The 15,253-nt window shown below is 43.7% G+C and overlaps 1 protein-coding gene across 1 annotated transcript in view; it reads right to left on the minus strand.

The window, feature by feature from the left end:
- Positions 1–15,253, minus strand: part of SEMA5B (sema domain, seven thrombospondin repeats (type 1 and type 1-like), transmembrane domain (TM) and short cytoplasmic domain, (semaphorin) 5B) — a 131,892-nt gene that overhangs the window by 101,334 nt on the left and 15,305 nt on the right. The gene's annotated exons all lie outside the window — the stretch shown is intronic.

The raw sequence follows: 15,253 nt of genomic DNA on the forward strand, positions 1-15,253 counted from the left end.
GGACAGACACTTCTCAGCAGAATCTCTCCACCTAGAAAACCAGGAAGGAAATCAAGGCAGTGACCGCAGATACTCCCAATTGTCCCGTCATCGCATCTCCACAGTCAAAGAGAGGGAATTCCTGACAGAAGTCACTGTGGCATGAGATACCACACACCAGCTCAGCTCCTGTACCCCACCATCTGCATGCTCATATCCCAAACATCTACGGATGCGGCTTAGTTAACAGTTTTTGTCTCACATTTTTCCTTCCTAAGACAATGCAGTTACCAGGAATCAGCAGACATATTAAGCCATACGGACTTTATTGTGTGCTCGAGGGTTTTGGCCATGTCCAACTCCATATTTTGAGTCCTATCTGTCAGCAAGTCTGAAGAGCTGTGATACTTTTCCAACATCCCTGTCACCACAGGCTCCCAGAGAAGACACACTGATATTATACCAGGTGAACTATATTTTTAGACACAGCTGTATTTAAATAGTAGAAAGTGCAGCCTTGATGATACAGCTTCATCTGCTCTAGAAGTGCTAGTGTACAGACCGCTACTCAGTAGAAATGCAAGTTCCAGCCTTAGGTCAGTGAAGTCAGAGAAGTCAGTGGAAAGCTCCTTCATTGATGAGAAGGTCCTAAGGACTCTTATGAAGAGGCCTGTTTAGCCTTTGTAGTCACACTCTGCCCAAGCAAAGAAAGTTATTTAAACTTCAACATATGAGAAATTCATATTGGGTAACAATGACCACTACAAGGCTTGAGCAATTTTTCCTTCTGTTATCTCACTTGTATATCACCTAAGTCATAATCATAGTTGCCTGTATACTTTGTCCCAGTTCTACAAATAAATTAAAAGGTCTCAACTGCGGCTGCCTGTTACTAAGGAATGGGAACAAGGCTGATGGGGAACTCAGGAAGTCAAACGCTGGTACTGAATCTCCAGTTGATGTAGCTCTGATTTGCTCTGATTTGCGCCACCCTATTCTATACTGTAACTGGTTAGCTGGAGAAGAATGAGACTCATTAGTAATATCTGAAAAAAATACATCTGTAATTATTACATCTCCTGTAAGTACACAAAGAAGTATGCATACACATGCAAAATCTCCATCTCTCCTAGTCCTAACACTGGAGATCCAGCAGGTCTTTTGTACAGTCTGAAACCCCACTCCGCCTCAAAGTGCCACATACTTTCCCAACTAATTTGTTATTAACTCTTTAGCATCAACTACAGACTTAAATATTATGTCCTACAGGTGCATGCAGCAGATCAGAGGCACTAAGCTTACATAGAGCTAAAATTTAAAAAAGGAGGTAAATTCTCATCCAGTGATGGATCTGACTTAGCTCCCTTAGAAAAGCACACACTACTCTCACCAAAATATTAATGCAACTCCAGAACATGAGATATCATGGAATAAGCCTTCTCCTGGAGAAGTTAAGCATGTCATTGGCCTCTGGCCTTACAACACCCTAAGGAGAAAGTTCTCATAACTTTGGACTTCAAGTTGCCATCCTGTTGTTAAGCATGCTATTTAAATGCATTGATTTTGGAAGCCTTATAATGCAGTTTTCAGCTCCTTGTTTTAGTCTTGCAAAAAGCTGGACAGCTTGACTGAATAATAAATTTTAATATTAGGGCTTTTTTCCCCTCATAGCACTGCAGAGAAAATTCAACCAAAATCTCTTTAATGGAAGAGACGTATCTAAAGGACACAATTTTCATTGCATGCAGCCAAAACAGACGCAGACAGGAATAATGTCCATTTAAATGAAGCCAGTCTCTGTCCTCTCAGTCACTGCTGTGTAGCACCTGGACAAAGCATTGGAGGTGAGATCACTCAGGTGGCTGAGACCTAAACCAGGCAGCAACATAGTACTAATGCGAATAGCTCAATGATCTTCCAAAGGCTTCATACTACCCTCAGCTTTCTAAGTCCAGCCTTCTGGCTTTCTTACAGAAAGGAGGATTTCCTTACATTTTTCATCAGCTTGCTTCACCTGGTGTCTGCACAGCCACTGGCAGTTTCCTTTTTGTTTGTTTGATCCATCTGACATCTTATCAGCAGTAATACGAACACCGGTAGGCAGACCAGGCCATCAGAGACACCTCTGGACTCCTGTTAACCTGCCCAGCTAGAACCAACTAATCCCTAATTAGTAACATGTTCTTTTAAGCATTCTCGTTCTCTAAAGCTATGCTGGAGTAAAAAGCCAAGGAGAGAGATCTGCTGAACAAGACAGGGCCATTTTTATAAATTGCATTTTAACTGCAATTTCAGTCCAAGAATGAGCAAGGTCTCTGAATGACAGGCATGGTTTATTGTGCCTAGAATTGCCCCATTTGTGTCCTTTTTTCTCCTTGTGTCTGAAGTTATGTCTGTTTAATACCTTGCTAAACTATAATTTAAAGCAGCTGAAAGAGTAGGATTAAGAAATATATGAGAACACTGAGATCTCTGAATGAATGGATGAGATGCCTTCTTGGTCTTTGTTTTTTCTTTCTTTTTCTTTTTTCTCCCATTTTGTCTTGTAAGTGAATGTTGGCTAATTCCTTTCTCTCCTAAATTAAACCCACCTGGACTAGGCCAGAAAAGCAATTGCCTGTTGCAACCAGCTATTCTAATAACCTCCTTCTCTCATATAAAAAACTGGTGCACAAACTTGGAGGGTTATGACAACCTTCTTACTCATTTTCTGTCCTAAAAGGTCACACAGCTTCACTCCACAGTATTAAAACACGAGCTTTGTTTCATCCCAGAGTTGGCTGCATTTCAGCCATCTCCACAGCAAGTGACCACACTCCTTTAAGTAGCCTGGGACAAATGGTATAATACACATTAAAAGGTGCCTCAAACTGCTAATTGTTATTACTACTAACCTTCTTATCCATGAACATCAGTGCATTTCTGAAAATGCCCATGTTAAACAGCAATACCCTGAAATCTCAGCCAAGACTGGGGTTTCGTTGCATTTAAGGTTGGTAGTTGCTCTGGAGACCGATTCACAGCAGATGCCTATTTAAACAACCTGAGGGTGGATCTTCTCTCTGTCACCTCTGACTGCAAGGGTATATTATCCAGCACAGCCAGGAGCCCATCTCCTGGTCTATTAGTCTATGCCCTGGTTAGGGGAATAACTTGCCCCCAAAGTTGGGGCACAGCATGTAAACCTGTGCTAAAGCACCATTTACACTCATGGAAACTGGGTAGATGTCGAATTACTTTCCCGAACTGGGCCCTCTATGCTAGTCTGCGTGTGAACAGAGCCAAGCTGCAGTATAAATCCCGTAGATGAAAGTATTTGTTAATTAGCTTCATAATTTGTATTTGGCTGCCTTGTAAAATCACTAAGTGCTCACTGTGCCTGGTACCACAAAGCATCCGTACCAGAACAGCAGGAGAGAAGCTGAGATGTGTTTCAAGAAAGGCTGAAGAATACATCCACTTAAATCTGCTTGCCATGACATTCCCAAGTCAAAGCTGCTTACTAAGTGTTTATTTCATACAGCGACGCGCACCTTGGATGAACTTTGTAACATGATGCCCATGCACTTGTTCACACATTGCCTGGCCTTGAAACAATTTACAGACAAGGCAAAGTACTTCATCTAGGATGCCACTGAGCAACAGAGTTGTAAGACAAATTATGCCTTTCCAATGGAAAGCCACATAACAAGAGTGCTTGAATAATGGCAGAGACCCTTCCTCTTAGGAGTTCTGAAATGATAAGGGTTGCAGCATGCTTCAGACGCTCGTTCAGGCCTTTTTTTCAGTGCCTCTTTTCAGGCATTACATCTGTCAGCATCGTGCTGGCTGATTAAAAGGTGCTTCCTACTAATTAAAGAGAGCATGCTTTTCAATTCTGCTGTGGTAGATCAGGAGGAACATCACTGCAGTCGGCAGACTGAACAGGTGTAAATGAAGAGTTTACAGGTGTAAACTCTAGCTTCAGATTCTCTTTTCTACTTAAATGAGAGAGGTTTGTTCATATCTCCCCACACTGTCCCCCTACACAAACACCACACAGGTAAGACAACCTCTCTGTGCTTCAGAACAAGCCCTGCTAGCAAAACTAGAGCCATGAGATCCCTAACGTCACCACCACCAGAACCTCTCAGGACTTTGATATAGACACAGATACCAACGACACACTGCCTTATCTCAGCTGGTCTGCATCACTACAAGACAAGTACACCTACTCATGTGTTGCTACTTGTCTGCACCTTATAGTAGATGTGAGAAGCACACCCCTCCCTTGTTACAGGGCAGGCTATCTCAAGCCCCCTCTCTTTGTATGCAGAAAATTACAAGTAGAAACAAAGCCAACAGAAGCTGATAATAGTGTTTGATCATGCTGGAAAACAAATATGTTTAGGGAAAGCTGAAGAGAATGGAGTGAAGAGTCATCCTCCCCTTTTGGGGCTACTACTGCACTGAAACAGGCATCCAACACAGCCCAAGTGAGGAACTGGAGCCCCAAGTAGGCTCATGGTGCTCTGAAAAGGCATTCCCCTGTGCTTGTGCTGCAATCAGGAGCCAGGTCTGCAAGAGGGACTCACAATTGCCACAGCATAGATAATAAGTGAAATAATTAACAGAACAGGGTCCTTTGGGTGATGCAAAACACGACAGCATTATGCATGTGACAAACTTAATGCTCCCTCCTGGCGCTCCTGGAAGCCGTGTGCTCGGGCTGAGCCTCGGGCTAGGAGCCAGCAACTCCTGTCAGCTCTTCCTATCTTTGCTCCTGGAGGCCTTAGATATACTTTGTACTTCCACAGTACATGACAAACACAGCTTAGTCATGCTTCATGGATCCCTGGGAGCTGGTTAGTATCATCCCCTCTGTATACTAATGGAGAAAATGAGCCAGAGAAAGGTTAAATGACCTTCTCCAAAGCACACAGTAAGTCCGTGATGGAATTGAGATCAGACCCCAGGGCTCTTGGCTACCAAATCTCATGCTAGATTAATACACAGTGCCTCTACGCAGGTCCCGCTGTGGCTGAACTTTTCAGATGGTTATCCACATTTCTGAACTAGCCAACCATCCCAAGAAAACCAGCTCCTGAAGGATTATTCTGGCCTTTGCTCTCAGAAGGAGTTAATTACATGCCTGCTCCAGAGTGTGATGTGATGATTTGTTTGCAAATGCTACTCCAGTGATTCATTTGAAAGGCCTGGCATATACATGCTGGAGAAAAGATGGAGAACCAGCATATTCCTAACAAGCTGGATCCTTACCCTTATTTGCCAGTGATTTTGTTTCTACTGAAGAAAAACTTGTCTGGTTCATCATTCTTCCTTAAAAATCAATAGATGTTCTACAGAGAACCATACTAAACACCATAGAGTAACATGATACAGTTGCTGTATGAGCAATTGCTCTTCCCAAAGCAACATTTCTCAGTGATAAATCCAGCCAGAGCTAGAGGAGCATCCTCTTAGAAGAGGTCCTTTATGGAAGCAGCATATTATTCTGATTAAGCAGCTCCCAAACTAAGCCAGGGTCCCAGCTACCATTTCTGGGTTGCCACTGAGGCCCATTTAGTACTTCTCAGTGGAAGCAAGGATGAAAACCAAATCCTCTGTATACCAGTCAATGGAGACCTACAATCAGCTTTAATGACGCAGAGTGCATGAACTAAATCTGCTCAGGCTCGATGCTGTATACTCAGGGCCAGCTCTAGAGTCAAAAGAGGCAGACCACAGAATCACAGACTCACAGACTGGTAGGGGTTGGAAGGGACCTCTGAAGGTCATCTAGTCCAATCCCCCTGCTAGAGCAGGATCACCCAGAACTTTGCTGTTGTCCTGCACGCTCTGCAGCTATAAGCATCTGTGGCATCCTTGGACTATACCAATGTTCAGAAATCTAGACAGATGGCTGCTGCAGTGAGCAGAAGAAGCAGGAAGGGGATGGGACCTTGGATCGACAGCCATGTCCTCTCTCGCATCAGCTCACAGAGGACTCTGGTGTGTCTGGCCCTTCTCTTAGGGCAGGAGAAGCTAAGCCTCATTCCAAGTGATGCAGTCTCCTTAGGGGTGACAGTGTTTGCTGTGCTCCTGAGACACCTTCAATCAGCTGTTTTCTGGACAGTAGCCATATGTATGCTCTTCAGAGAACAGGAAGCAGGATTCTTTTGTAATACTGTTTGAACATATTTATAAAACATGGGCCAATTTCCATTTTTCTGTTACACTTACCTTCTTCTGTTTCACCAGGAGAGTTTCTTCAAAACCTTAGAGATGGAAACTGAGCCAAATTTTCAAAACTTGTGTGTGGGTTTGTTCCTATTTTCCTGGAAGAGTGACTCTGAGACCTTCACGTGTTATCCCACATGCCACCTCAAGTCTCTTCTGACATGCAACTGACAGCTCTTCTCTCCCCCTCTCATCCATTTGGCAGAGCCACAGAACACTTTACAGCACCTTTATATGGCCCTGAGCCACATGGGGACCTTTGATCTTCTATTTGCCCATCACTTTTAGCTTTCAAGAAGTCATGCTGTAAAATTCCTCTTTTTCTGATGCACTGATTATTGTTCAATTATTCCCTGGCAGCCCCTCACACATGCCTGCTTAGTCTGATAAACATGCTCAGTTCTGTCAGGCTTTTCTCAAACTCTGGATGAGTTCAACATGACTTGTATGCAAATACTGATAGGGTTGGCTGGTGAGCCTAAGTTATTGCCAACCAATCCCTTCTCTTTGCTGTGGTTTTTATACCTTTACAGTGGCACCGAACAATAGGCTTAGCACCTAAACATCTGGATATAAAGTGATTCGTGAGTCACCGTGGTGAGTCCTGCCATATAGAACTGACATATCACCAACTGAACCAGAGCAAGAGAGAGTATTCTCAGTAATGCAAAACAAAACTGCTCTGCAGCCCCATACTGTGATGCTGTAAAACACATTAGGTCCAAGCCTCCAAGGTTTTTGCCAAAATAGCCTGACCTTGTGTTTGCTCGCACCCTGCTCTCTGAAATACAACCTTCAAACTTAATTATTCTCAGTGTGTTACTAAAGCAAGCAAGCCTCTCATGGGTGGCTGCTTTTGTGATAGGGTATCACCAATTTTCATTTTATCTGGAATATGAGATATTTTTCCAGCCAGGTCTGCGATTCGCTGTGTAAGGATGCTTCCCATCATCCTGCACTGCACCAAGATTGCCTTTCACACAGCACTGGCTGCACAGGCACCAGCCATGAGTCAGCTGAAAGCCTGGTTCCTCCACGGATGGGCAAAAGCACATGGACTATCACACCAGTGGTCATTTGCAGAGAGGTAGATGGTACTGCCTTGCAGATGATTTGAAGGACCAGCTGTTGTCTCTGCCAACAAAGACGACAGACCAGAGGCTGCCATTGCCTCGCCCTCTTCTCCATGTACAACACCTGGGGCAAAGCTGCCTCTTTGCTCACTTACAGCTGCACCTTCTTCTGAGCATTTTAAAAATTTATGTTTATAAAAAAAAGTTTTAAATGTTTATAAATTTGTAAAGGGCAAGTGTCAGGAGGATGGAGTCAGGCTCCTCTCAGTTATGTCGAATGACAGGACAAGGGCCAAGGGGCAATGGGTGCAAGCTGGAGCATAGGAGGTTCAATATGAACATGAGGAAAAACCTTTTCACTGTGAGGGTGACAGAGCACTGGCCCAGGCTGCCCAGAGAGGTTGTGGAGTCTCCTTCTCTGGAGACATTCAAAACCCACCTGCACGCATTTCTGTGTGACCTGGTCTCGGTAATCCTGCTCTGGCAAGGGGGTTGGACTGGATGAGCTTTCGAGGTCCCTTCCAACTCCTAGCATTCTGTGATTCTGTGATTTGTCCAGCCCATACAACTGACAGCGCTGCAGCGTAGCATTTTATTTCATTCATTTATTCTGAGTTAACTATAATTCATGTTCTGTGCTCAAGCAAATTTTAACTAAGAAAAAAAATACATTTTGAAAAAAATTTGGGCCAAGTTCCAAAGTTCCCAGAAGCCCAAAATTACAAAAATTCTCCTTCCGTCCTTTCCTGTCCACATAAAAAAAATCCCCAAAGGATGTAAGTCAGGGACAGCACAGATTTGCGGTATGGCAAATTCAGACTCCTTGCAGATCAGCATAGGAAAGCAAACTCTATAGGTAAGAGCCAGATACCCCAGGAGGGCTTCATCCCTCCACACTTACACAAGGGCTGAGCTGACCCCACCTGGCACAGTATCAGAGAGGAAAATCTCCCTCTGAACTGTCCCAGGCTCAAGCAGAGAGGTTAAAGCCTGCACTTTAAATCGCACTTTTGTTCTCTGTGTAAAGAAACTATGCACCTCCAATTATGGATTTAACTAGCTGCAATGTCTAATCACAGGTGTCTCACCTTCACCATATTCTTTACTACGCAGGTCAGGCAGCTTCTTCAAAAAACATCAATGGTCCCTCAAAAGTTTCTGTTAGTTTCAGAGACCAATTATCCTCACATCACCACATTATCTGCCCACCTCCAGCCCCTGATACAAGGATGTAACTTTAATTAGGGTATTCTTTTGTCTGATAGGAAAAATCGTAGTAAGAAAGGATCATATTTGTTTTTCTAGGTTTCTCTGCAGCAGCGTTTTCAGCTACCCTCCTACAATTTGGATATAATCAAAAAGATTGTCATGCTTCTTGCTTGCTCACATCCTCATTAATACCTCAACTGGCAAGGTAATTTCTCAGCTAAGCTTGACTTGGTAGGGGGTAGAGCTGGCGTAAGACCATGTGATACTAATGCAAGCCATCAGAAATGGCAGTAACTCAATGCAGTAATTTTGTCTCAGAAAAGTATTGAGTCAAATCCTGTAGTGAGGGACGAATGGCACGTCATTCCGGGCTGATAACAGGACACACCTGTGGACTATTTAAACTTTGGCTATGCCCATGTGGTTGTGGCCAACGTTAACTTGGTTCCATGTTAGTCTCTCCATTCTGTATGAGACTTGACTTTTTCAGCCATGAAGCCCCACTGTCCCAGTGTAAGTTTATGGGATTCAGAGACTTTCATGAGCATTTTGAAGGCTTAAGTCTTCTTTGGAGATGCAAGGCTGAGGGCAAGTGATTGAACTAACAGGTGTAAATGCAACAGCAAAGCGTCCAAATTCCACCTCTGTCACAGGTTTTCTGTGAGTCCATAGAAGAGCTTTGGCTATGCCACATTAGCCAAGTGCAGTGACCTCTGAGGTTGTGCAGCCTTTGACTGGTACCTTCAGGAAGTGCAGCATCACAGCCTTTTCACAGGACAGGCTTGCTCTTAATCTCCCTTGGGCCTTGGATTCTCATCTATAGTGTGAAATTAGTAGTGCTTTCCTGCCTCATAGAAGCCTTGTGAGGATAAATGTTGATGAACGGTCCTGATCATTTGGCCACAGAAATGATTATTGACAGAGTTTAGACCTAATCCTGATTCTCTAAATTGGTGGATCAACTCCGACCTGACTTCTGCCACTGAATTTCCTGGTTTGCAAAATGCTTTTTGCCCATTAACTGCAGACACTTATTCTCTTCAGGGTTCAGTGGCAGGCCAGATATGGAGAGGATTGAAGGTGCCCAAGGGTAAGAGTGATATTTTCCAAGCAACACAGGTTTTGAGAGTTTTACTGCAGCGCTCTGGAGCTTTCTGCCAAGCAGGCAGAAAAGAGCCTATGTTCAGCCAGAAATCTGCATGAAACCTGGGGTCTGACAAACTAATCTATCATACACCAGACACTTTCAATAAACTCAGGGTGCCAGACATGCTAGTTGAGGGTCCTACAGGATATTTACAATTTGTCATATTTCTGCAAGCTGCAACTTGAAGCAACTCTTCTGAGACATCAGTCACTCCATTCAGTCTCCAGCTCCTAAGCCTGCATGATCCAGAGTTGTTTTAGTGCTTATACAGCCAGGAACAATAACGGCCAGCATAGGATGTGCCCTGGCTGCTGTGCTCCCCCTAAAACAACCCTTGAAAGTTCATACAGCACCTTCCCCGCTCCCCAGACTATCTACATGTCCTTTCTTGAACCTATCTACTTGGCATTAACAGGCATATTCAGTTCAGCTCTAAATCAAGTATGAGAATCACCCCCATCAAAGCATCCAGACTTGCATCATCAGCAGCTTAGCAGCTTTACATTTATCGCAGAGCAGTCTGGCAGTCAAGAATGACATGCACTTTACATGCCAGTTTTGAGTCCCTTGATGCAGCCTTTGCTCACCACCCTCTACCTTCGGGCTCTTCTTGGTAATGACTATTTGTGACAAGAGCTCCTGAGCTGCTGTTCCCTGTGCGACAGCCATGAGAGCCAATCCTTTCCCATCTCCTGGTGGAGCCGACAGCCCTCTTGGCAGGCAGAACTATGAGGACTTCTGGCCATGATGGCTTCTGGCTGGTTTTCTACAGTAACACCTCCACTTGCTGCAAATGGCCAACCCTTGTAGCTATGCCTCTCGCATCCGCAGCCCCAGCAGGCTACTGCCCCGAGCTGACACCCCCGCAGTTTCCTTCTGGGAAAAGTCAAATGTTTCCTTTAGGGCTTCCCAGCCACTCTCTGTGCAGCCATTTGTTTGGGTATCATCCTCCTGTTGCCCAAGCTGTTTCCTTTCAGCTTGCTGTTGTGGTAGATTGCACACGGTGTCTCAACCATCCTCCTTTATTCCTTTTATGTTCTCCTCACCAGGCAGCTCTTGTGACGCATGCTTTTTGGCTTGGCTACAAGGAGGGTCTTTCATATCAACATTTCTTTACTGGCTCCTGTCTCTGACCAGCCAGTAATGAGACAGCCTCGAAGACTAAGGCTCCTTGAGGAGGTGGGGTGTCACAGCTACACTATGTACCTCATTCATGTTTATAAATATTTAAAGGGTGAGTGTCACGAGGATGGAGCCAGGCTCTTCTCGGTGACAAACAATGATAGGACAAGAGGTAATGGGCACAAGCTGGAACACAGGAGGTTCCACTTAAATTTGAGAAGAAACTTCTTCTCAGTGAGGGTGACAGAGCACTGGAACAGGCTGCCCAGAGAGGTTGTGGAGTCTCCTTCTCTGGAGACATTCAAAACCCGCCTGGACGCCTTCCTGTGCAACCTCATCTGGGTGTTCCTGCTCCGGCAGGGGGATTGGACTGGATGAGCTTTTGAGGTCCCTTCCAATCCCTAACGTTCTGTGATTCTGTGATTCTGTGATACCTCCTCCACAAAACCCATCCTCCCTGCCTACAGCACAAATGAGAGAGCAGAGCACTGCTTCTCCAACATGCAGGTGAAATCCAGCACATCTCTGCTACAGACAGGGAAGAGAAGGAGGGAGGGGAAGGAGCAAAGGAAGAACATTGGAGCGTTGAGCTGGGACATCCTGCAGGAATGGGGATGAAGGCTTCCTCCTTCCCCACCACCATCACCTCTGGCATCCCCACCGCAGCACAGGCACACTGGTGTAGGCAGAGGGTCAGTGGCTGTCTGGCTGCCAGGCAGGTGGTTGCTGTCTGTGGCTACTGACTGTGTCTAGAGATGGCCTTGGGCTACAGCAAGCAGATACCTTCAGTTCAAACAGTTGCAACTTTAAAGTCACCACTTTTTAACACAGGTCTCTTTTGCTTGCTCATTGAGTTCGGAAATTCAGCTTATCTCCTTTTGTTAAACCATTTATTATACAGAAGCTTATTCAAGCTGTTCTTCCCAGTCCATTCACCAGCTGTATTAGTGACAAAAGAGCAGTGTCCCAGACTCCTAGCCTTTGTTCTGGTACCAGAATAATCTCCTCTGTGGCTCTTCTGCCGTGACAGAAGACAACTTCTGTCTATAATTCAAAACTATAGCTCATTATGTGACACTAATCTGTGAGAAACTGCCACCCATTTCCTCACCATTACTCTTCGATTTCAGATGTTTAGATAGAGCAAATAGACCCTCAGCTAATAAAAGCAAACTGCTCACTAGGAATGCTGTATAGCAGAGTTAAATTTGAAATCTAATAATGGGAAAGAGATTGAAACTAAAGACAATAAGCATTCCAGATCACACTATTAGAGAGGGATGGAAGTTTCTACATAGTCAAGGCTGCAATCAGTTTCCATTTCAGCTCCTTTATTGGCTTTGACTTGGAAGGTTTCTCAGGTCTGAAAAATTCAAGACTTATTCTTGATGAAAAGAAGAAAGTGTTCTGCAAAAAAGCAGGACAATTGGACAAAATGCCATTGCTGATAGCTAGCACAGAAAAAGCAGGATTCAAGTTCCCAAAATCATCAGTTTTTTAATGCATGAGGGGATTTATGTGTCTTAGGTTTTGAGCTGTTTCAGATCGTAATTTACATTTTTTTTCTCAATAATAATGAGGTCTAGAAAATTGTTTTTCCTCCCATTAAAATAAGCTCAAATAGTAATCACATGCGCTCAAGAGCTGAAAAAAGCAGCAAATATTTCAAAACAATCACTCATTCACAGAAGAAAAACAGTACATTAAAATACTAACACTATATTTAAAACAAAAACAAAACATGCAAACTATGAGTCAAAATGAAGGTTATGAATTTTTGAAATGTGTGTTTTTATACTTAATGAAATGTGGCTCATAATACGGGTAGTGTGAGATTTACAGTGTACTAAACTATTCATATCCTTACTTGTAAGTGTTTGGATTTTACAAATGATGTGACAAGTAAACATGTTGCTTAGAAACCATGGTGGGCTTTTGAAACTAATTCTCTTGTTTCTGGGATTTTTGACTTGGCAGGTGTTTGGTGCAGTGGTGTCATCAAACTCCTCTGGTTTGCACTCAGACAGCACCAGTCATTTGGGGAGAGCTCTCAAATAAGGATAAAGCTTGAAAATCTGAGGCTCGTGTTATTCCAGCTCCCTGTCTGCATGGCATGCCCTCAATACCTCTTACAGCTTCAGTCACGCTGTGTCCAATTCTTGAAACCAAAAACCCTCAGGAGCCCCAGGATCTTCTTTTCTTCTAGGAAGCATTTTCTGTGCAGCTTTGAAACGCAAGATGAACTAAGCCAAAGGGATGCTGTGGTGAGGTCATACTGCTTTTAAATAAGAGGCAGAAAGAACTAGTCTGAAATAATTTATAATGCTATCATCTAGGAGAATGATGTTAACCAGGAAATTGAGAAGTGGGAGTACTTATAAACTCCACCCTGATCCCAAACTCCTTCCACAATCCCAGAATAGCTGGTGTTACTACTAATATGATCTACAGTAGCACATTTAAACATGGTTAACATTTAAATTTAGGTTTCATAAATTACACCCTGTAGAGATGGATAGAGACAGCTCCTATCTCTTTGAGGTATTGTTTCATTTGCAAATTCAAGCAGATGGTGCACGAGCAACTAATGACTCAAAAAATCACCCCTAAAAATAGTCCAGAACAAGGTGTGGATTTATCAGGGAAGGGGGGAACAGAAAAGGCTTTACTTCCCCTTCCCATTTCTCTGTCACAGCTCCAGGAGCTCAGCATACCCAGAGGACCTGCAGTGCTGAGCAGCACCAAGGACCCCATCCACACCCTCATATTCATGCACCTCTCCATGTCACTTCGCACAGGGTGGAAATGAGATGGTGAAGAGGGAAAGGGCTCAGCACTCCCCACTTTCCCCACACCAAGGCTGTATCCAACCTGAAATACTACCCTGGGAAACTACATTTCCATTAACTCTGTCAAGAATTGCTTGGCAGAGCCATGTGGCACCATCGAAAGTTTCAGTTTCCCAAGCCAGGTGTGCAGTGCTTCATGAAAACTAACTTGTCAAGCAAATTCTATAAATACTTGTCACTGCTTCCTCATGAGGCAATACACTGCACTATATTGTACTTCCAGAAGGAAGCCAAATCTGCTATCGTTCCCTTGTTCATAATGATACAGTAGCCTTGTGTCTAACCACACTCGTACAAACTCTTGCGGAGACAGAGACTCCCTCCAGGATGCATCGCTGGGGTTTGAGCAGGGCTGAAGCGTGTCAGGCTTAGCAGGGTCTGCATGGAGTGGAAACCTGCCGTGCAGCCAAATTATGTAAACCATGAATTCCTCAGAGCAATGTGCCTGTGTTTGAGCAATGCCTGGCAGAAGGCAGTGTTCACGGCTGTCCCCAAAGCAATGCCGTTCTGAAGTAATAAATATTAATAATCACTGCTTAAAGATTCCAGCACAGGTAAAGCCACAGCTTGAAAAGTACAATGTTTCTGTATGAAAAGCAGGAGGGCCTCCAGCAATCTGAACAGCTACAGGAAGGTAAGTGTTATTACTTACTGCACAAATACACAAAGAAAACGTATATTAAATCACACTTTGGTCGCCTCGGTGGAGCTAAAAACTCTCCCTCTGCTACACATCGTGCTCCGCTCTCTTGTTTGTATCATGAGCTCTTCCAGCTCTGCTCCTCACCTCCCTGACCCCTAAAGCTGAACAACCCAGGAAGAAAGCATTCTTTTCCTTCATTTTCATTAATAGCAGAGACTGCTACCACAATGTTATCTGATTCTAAATGTTATACTTAAACTGATTTGTTAGACCATGCTTAGTCTTTTCTTTTTGGGTTGTCTTATCTGTTTATTACACGATAAAAAATACTTGCTGTTGGGGCTCATGATTCAACCACTCCTGACGTATATTATTTGACTGAACCATAGCTCTTTTCCCTGTTACAAATGCAGCTCTAAATTTGTTAGAGCTTGCCTGTGCTCATCTTATGTGTTTCTACCCTCCTCTTATGGCATCCTAAATAAAAATAATGTTTAAAAATAAAAGAGAATATATGCTAATTATATACAACAGGCCAGAACAAGAGAGTTGCACCAAAATGCATTAGGTGAGGATCTGGCTATACCATCATAATGAAGCGAGCAGGTTGTGGAGTGAATTCTAAAAGAGAGAAGAAAGCATTAATTTACATTGCCAAAGTCTGACTAAGACTTACGGGGCATAGATGAATCTGGTATAGAGGGAAAAACTGGCCATGGCAAATAAACCATGAAGTCACATTCTGTGCTGGCAGAGGGATGGTGCAGAATGATTTACTTTAACTCTTCTAACATTCATTATATGGAGGGAGATGCCAGCATTTTGCTTCATTAACCAGTCATTTTGATTGCGTCTTTCCCTTTTTTTGTTAAATTCTAGTAGTATTCTCTTTTTGCAATTATACTAGGGGTATAAATCCCTCCACATAAATTACAGCTTTCACTTTGAGGGGGAGACTGGCCATATAAGTGTGAAACACAGTGTCCTTTGAAGCCAGAACCTGAAGGGAAAG

This window comes from Mesitornis unicolor, unplaced genomic scaffold (genome assembly GCF_000695765.1).
Source record: "Mesitornis unicolor isolate BGI_N332 unplaced genomic scaffold, ASM69576v1 scaffold31835, whole genome shotgun sequence".
NCBI lineage: Eukaryota > Metazoa > Chordata > Aves > Mesitornithiformes > Mesitornithidae > Mesitornis > Mesitornis unicolor.